The sequence below is a fragment of the Alexandromys fortis genome, unplaced genomic scaffold, assembly GCF_014885135.2.
Source record: "Alexandromys fortis isolate MF-2015 unplaced genomic scaffold, M_Fortis_MF-2015_v1.1 scaffold_33, whole genome shotgun sequence".
NCBI lineage: Eukaryota > Metazoa > Chordata > Mammalia > Rodentia > Cricetidae > Alexandromys > Alexandromys fortis.
Genome location: NW_026067917.1, coordinates 14,304,556 through 14,311,133, shown reverse-complemented (window position 1 = coordinate 14,311,133; position 6,578 = coordinate 14,304,556). Strand labels below are relative to the sequence as shown.

Here is a 6,578-nt window from a genome sequence, read left to right as displayed (position 1 = left end):
GTGTGTGTGTGTGTGTGTGTGTGTGAGAGAGAGAGAGAGAGAGAGAGAGAGAGAGAAGCAAAGAGATCTTGTATCAGAATTTGGGTTACTGTGATGGAGCAAGTCACTCCACTCCTCCAAGCCTCAGTTTCTTGATCTACTTGATCTAGCAAATGGGAATAATAATCCCTATTTGCATATTTGGGAACATTAGCCCTGCCTGGCAAGCAGGGCCCAGAGCAAGCTGGTGATTAGGCTATGAGGAGTCTTCCTTGAACTGGTAAGGATGAACTTGGTCCCAGAACTCTGGGCATCGATGCTGGATCTTCCAAGTCTTATGCTGTGTACTACCTCTCCACCCCTCCAGCCTGTGATCCTGAGCCAGACACTGGGATTCAGCAGCTGTCAACAGAAGCGCACTTCAGGGCTCTCCGCTTTGCCTCTAGCTTCCCTCAGGAAACTGGGACTGCTTAGGCTATCATCACCTGCTGTCAAACTCTCTGGGCTTCTGGGGCATGGGCTGCTGATATGAAGAGTTCTAGAAGGTTGAGCCTTCTATTTCACCCTCCTCCAAGACCCAGCCCCTCCCCCTGATAGCTCAGGAACTCACCAGAAGGCTTGACTCCCTCTCTCCCTCCCTCCTTCTCTCTGGCCACTAGCAGGATCTGGGAGGGGTGGAGGGAGAGGAGCGCCTTTAGCTGTGGGGAGTGGAAAATGCTGGGGGAGGGAAATGGGTCATTGGCTCTGTAACCTGCCTGAGGGCAGGGACCTTACAGAATTATCTCCAGCTTTTATATTGCTAGTAAGTGGTGGGCCCCTGAGATAAAGGAAATTCATTTAATTGTGCGACTATGCATTCATTACGCACTCCTTATGACTATAAAGAGGCAGCTGTTAGTCCATGTCATAGAAAGGGAAACAGAGACAAAAATTACCAAAACAGGAAGTGGCAAGCCCCAGAGAGGTGTTAGAATCTAGAGCAGATTGTCTCAAAAGCTTATGCCCCTTCCGTGGCTGCCCAGGGCTCATCAGCAGGGAAACTTGAACAGCCTCTGTGGTCTTTAGGGTCCCCCACATGTCTGAGGCACCAGGAAGGATGAGATGATGGTGAGGGGATCCACACCTAAGATACCTGCCACTTAGATATGGTTTTATTGCTGTGAAGAGACACCATGGCCACAGCAACTCTTATGAAGGAAGCTTTTCATTGAGCCTGACTTTCAGTTCAGAGGTTTAGCCCCTTATAGCCATGCAGAGAAGCGTGGTAGCAGGCAGGCAGACAGTGCTGGAGTTATTTCAGTGGTATCTGGGAGTTCTACATCTGGACCCGCAGGCAGCAAGGAAGAGAGAGCAACGCTGACTCTGGCTTGAGTTTCTCTAACCCCAGAGCCCATCCCCAGGGACACACTTCCTTGTTGGAACAAGGACACACCTACTCTTACAGGACCCCATCTCCTAATAACAGCACTCCCTGTGAGCCTATGGGGCCTTTTCAATCAAACCACCTTCTCCTGATCCTCCAAATTCTAGAGGAGGACATCACAGGGTACCCCATTCATTAGGGGACTCCTTGTTATTGGCACTGTCACTAGGCTACCCTGTTCTCAGAGAGACCCTCAGCTTGGAGCACTCAGCCCTGAGGAGGGCTTCAAGGACAAAGTCACTTTCCTCATAGCCTCTCTCCTTCAGCTCTTTGAAAGCCAGCTAGCCCTCCTCTGTTCTCTTCCCTTCTGAAATGGCTTCAAGGAACCTCATATCCAATCCCAGCAAGAAACAGAATCTAGGGAAGAAAGTCAGGCTCTGCTCACCAGCCTTGTATCAACTAGATGGATGAACTTAGGCCATTCTGTTCACCTCTCCCAGGCTCAGGTTCCTCAACCGGGAAATGGGGATTTAAAAAAATTATTCCAAATTTCCAAGGCTGTCATGATAACCATTACGACAAAAAACTGTGGACATGCTTGATGAACAAGAGGGCTCTTGTTCTTCACCCCCTGGCGGCAGGTGTCCAGCTCCCTTTGCGGGGACCCTGTGCTCTCATATGCCACCACTGAGTTCAGATCTGAACCCCAAGAACTGGAGGTGCCTCCATGTTTCTCCTCACCAAAGCAACAGCACTGAAAACTCAAAGCAAGCCTGTGACCGAACTAACCAGGGCAAGCAATGGCTAAGAGCTCTATGGGAGTGCAAAATCATTTCTGAATTCCAGATCTACTGTTCTTAACAGGGCTACCTTTGAACAATCATCTCACGTCTCTGCACCTCCGCTTCCCTTCTAGAAAATGGGACAATAATGGTGCCCATCTTCGGAGGCGGGTAGTGTGCACGAGCGCACACACACATACATGCTTGCACACACAATACAATGAATAGCCACTCTGGTTTTTGTTTTGACATCTTTAGTGACTTTTCTCTTTGATTGTCCAAGAGTATGCGGACCATCTTTGTCCTCTTCTTCAGCCACAGCCACACCAAAGGCTGAACCGCGATTAGTAAAAACTCAGGGTCATAAACTGGAGTTCAGCCTGAAGATCTGAAAAGCAAAACATCCAGCCACTGGTTCTTACCTCAACCTCAGTCTGAAATGGCGATCCTGCCTCCAGGAATCTTGGAATATGTCACACCCCATTTTATATTCCTCTCTAGGGCTGGGATTAAAGGCATGCACCACCTGATTTCTATGGCAACTAGTGTAGCTACTGGGATTAAAAATGTGTGTCATTGAGGCTACTGGGATTAAAGGTGTGTGTTTCCATAACCTGGTCTATAAAGCTGACCAGGGGGACTGTCTTACTCTCAGATCTTCGGGCAATCTTTATTAAAACACAATTGAAATACCACTACCTTTGCTCTCTGCCTCTAACTGTCTTGCCCAGTCTGGACTGGCTCCATGGCCACTTCGGATTCTCGGTTTAACGTACTACAGGAGGAGGCAAAGGCACAGGTTCCCCAAGGGGACAGGATACTGCCCAGGCAAATCTACTTCTAGTCTCCAGAAGACCGTTTTGTGGCTGTGTTGAGGACCCAGAGCCTCAGGCATACTAGGCCAGCACTGTACCACTGAGCAATTCCCCCAGCAGTCTCCTCTGAATTATCTCCCCTAGTGGGCGTTTGCATTCCCCAGGGGCAACACCCACCCACCAAAGCCCTTCCCCAGGGGCTCAGGATGGCTGCCAAGACTCCTCCAGCCCCCGTTTTATTCCAGTCCAAGTCTTTTAAACCAAAACCTTTCCCCGCTGTTCCTACTCTTAGTTTATCTCCATGTTCACCCCATATCATTTATCCAGGGCTCATTACTGCGCATTCTGGACTCAGGCCACACCCATTAACTGCCCCTCCCCCACAGCCGTGTCTAGCTCAGGTCACCTCCTTCTGTCAGTCCCTGAAGGCAGTCTTCCTCCACGAAGCTCTCCTGGACCGTCTGCCTGATGGATGGAAGGGTGCTCCGAGCATCCTTCCAAAGGGCACCGCTCTTCTTTGACAACTATACGCATGAGGTATTTTATCTCTTTAAAAACCGCGCTTCTCTCTGTGTTGCTATAATAGATATGGCTGACATTTTAAAGTCCATTTTCAAAACACACGCTGTCTGATCTGTGGTTCCTGAATATGGAAGTCTACATTACCTCCTGACTTGCATTTTAAACCTCGGTGCATCAGCAGGAGAGAGAACGCTTCCACAGAGCCAGCCCCAGAGTCATGCCGATGCCACTGGGGAGGATGCTGTAGCGCCGTCACATAGGGACACTTGTGTAGAATCTTCCTAAAATAGCTCGGATGCCGTGATTCTTGGATCCCCTGCAATCACCTGAATTCTTTTTAAAATTTTTTTAATTTAATTAATTTATTTTTATTTTTTAATTATTTTTATTTTTTTATTTTTTATCTTTTTTAAATCTCATTCCACCTGAATTCTTTCTGCCCTCATCTTGTGAGGAGTTGCTTTAGAATATGTAATGGATTCTCTAAAAGAGTTTCAGACAGTTACATTCGTGTATGACTTTGCTTTCTTTCTTTCTTCATGCCTTCATTGGGAAGATTCTTTTTATTAAGCCATTTATTGACTTTTGTATTTCCTCTTTTACAGCAGCCCTGTGGTTTCATACCCGGTACTGAGTAGATGCTCAATAAATACTTAAGGGGGGCTGGAGAGATGGCTCAGTGGTTAAGAGCATTGCCTGCTCTTCCAAAGGTCCTGAGTTCAATTCCCAGCAACCATATGGTGGCTCACAACCATCTGTAATGAGGTCTGGTGCCCTCTTCTGGCCTGCAGGCATACATACAGATAGACTATTGTATTCATAACAAATAAATAAATAAATATTAAAAAAAATACTTAAGGGAAGGGAGAAGAGAAAGAATAGGAAGGAAAGAAAGAGGAAGGAAGGAAAGAAGGGAGGGAGGAAGGAAGAAAGGAAAGAAGAAAGGCAGGGAGGGAGGAAAGAGGAAGGGAGTGCTGTCAGTTGGGAGCAACACTCAGTATGTGAGGCTTCTCTGTGATCTGTCTTTAGGGGTCACCTTGTCACCCCAGTACCAACTAGAGGGGCTGGTGAATAGACAGACTGATTTCCTGTTGTCTGCTGAACACCACTGTGTGGGAACTCACTCTTTGTGGATTTGTTGTTCATCTGTTTATTAAGCTGAATTTGTTCCAGTCAAGGTGGCCCCAGGCCTCAACCTATGTTTTTATGAAAGAATATTTTTTTTTGTTTATTCCTTAGCAGTTTGTGCAAGGGCACAGCGTATCTTGGTCGCTGTTTCTGTATTGCTGAGGAGATGTCCCAACTGCAAACTCTATGGGATATTTGCGATGGCTTTGCTCCACGACCTTGAGCTGGACCCAGTCGAACAAGAAATCCATCAGCACAACGGCTCAGAACAACAGGAGGTTGCCAGGCAAAGGGTGGACTGGAGCAGCTACGGCCTCTCTTGGTGCAACTGGAGCTTCCGAGTGAGCATCGCACAGACAGCAGCCACAAGGTTATGGGTGGAACAGTCCAGGGCTTGCAGCCTTGTCCAGGGGCCAGCCAACATGCAGTTTGCTGAAGTGTAAAACCAGTGGAAATGTATTCTTCGGTTCCTTTCCTCTTTCTAACTAGTGTGCACCTCAGAGTGCCATGGCTATTTTTCCTTGGCTGAGTGGGGGGGACTGTCTCATTATAGAGACGTCATCCAGGCCTCGAAGAGCAGCAGGTTGTGCCTGATGGCCAGGAGCTGCAGCATGGCCATGATTCCTTTGTTGACTCAAACTTGACCTCATCCATAAAAACGTAGTTTTTCGACTGAGGTGTCTCAGTTTGCCTTTTTTTTGGAAAGAATATTTTTTTATTTACCCTGTGGCTATTTCAGACACATATACAGTGTATCTTGATCATACCAACATCTATCTAACTTCCCACTGAATACACCCAACCCTCATGTTCTCCCCCCTTTTTTAAATCTATTAGAGTTGCTCACTGAGCTGTTGACTGATCCTGCTTGTTCTTGTGCAGGTCTTGTTGTGCGGCCATTGCTAAGGTGAGTTCGTGCCCACTCTTCTTGATTAATTCACAGTGTTGACTGGACTGGATTTGGAATCATCTAGAAGACACATCTCTGGACATGTCTGTAAGGGCATTTTTCTGGCAAAGTTTAACTGAGGAGGAAAGACTTACTCTGAATGAGGTATAACAATTTCATGGACTGGAGACTTGAACTAAATAAAAAAGAAGAAAGCCAGTTAAAATTCCAGAACTTCCCAACCCTTGCCCCTTCTCCCTTCCCTCCTCCCTGTCTGTGGTCTTCCCAGATGTGAGGGGTCTAAAGTACTTGCTTCTACTGCCATCAGTTACCACTGTGCCTTCCCACTGTGCTCTGCTGTGCCCTCTTGAACCACGGATCAAAATAAAATTGTTGTCCCTTAAGTTATTTTCTGTTCAAAGTGAGGAGAAAGGTAACCGAAAAACTGAGCTTAAGGACAAGGCGATGATTCAGTTGATAAAATACGGGCCACACAAATGTGAGGACCTTCATTCAGATTCCCAGCATCCACAGGAAAAGCTAACCGCAATGACACCCCCAACACACATACACACACACACACACACACACACACTTAAAAAGAAGCTTCTTTCTAGAAGAAAGAATTTTTTAAGTAAATACATCATTAGGTATAGAGTATTACGTAGTCCATGCAACTTAATGCCATAGAATGTCAGAGTTAGGAAAATCTTGGCCATCAAAGTATCTCTCCACATATGTTGACCTTAAAAACCCCACTGTAGAAGAATCTCTGCATCTGCTCTTCCTAAGGCCTAGGTTTTATAGTTGTAAGAAAGAGGTCAGGCTGGGTAGTGGTGGTGGTGGTGTACGTCTTTAATCCCAATACTCAGGAGGCAGAGGCAGGTGGATCTCTGTGAGTTTGAAGTCAGCCTGGTCTACAGAGTGAGTTCTAGGACAGCCAATGCTACTCAAGGAAACCTTGTCTTGAAAACAAAAAAGAAAGAAAAAAAGAAAGAAAGAAAAGGAAGAAAGAAAGATAGAAAGGGGCTCAGAGCCTCCTTACTAAAAAATGTAAAGCACATCAGAGAGCGTGAGTGTAGAGTCAGGATGTGGAGTGT

At 46.6% G+C, this 6,578-nt stretch overlaps 1 long non-coding RNA gene across 2 annotated transcripts in view; it reads left to right on the top strand.

Moving 5' to 3' along the window:
• LOC126500265 (uncharacterized) overlaps positions 1-5,791 on the top strand; it is a 10,291-nt gene extending 4,500 nt beyond the window's left edge. The window contains exons 1-3 of one of the 2 annotated variants that reach the window (XR_007591283.1): positions 3,160-3,476; positions 4,701-4,930; positions 5,472-5,791. This is a non-coding gene — a long non-coding RNA (uncharacterized lncRNA). Of the gene's footprint in view, positions 1-3,159; positions 3,477-4,700; positions 4,931-5,471 lie in introns of those variants that run through there. The other variant, XR_007591284.1, reaches the window with a different exon arrangement.
• The last annotated feature ends 787 nt before the right edge of the window (positions 5,792-6,578 follow it).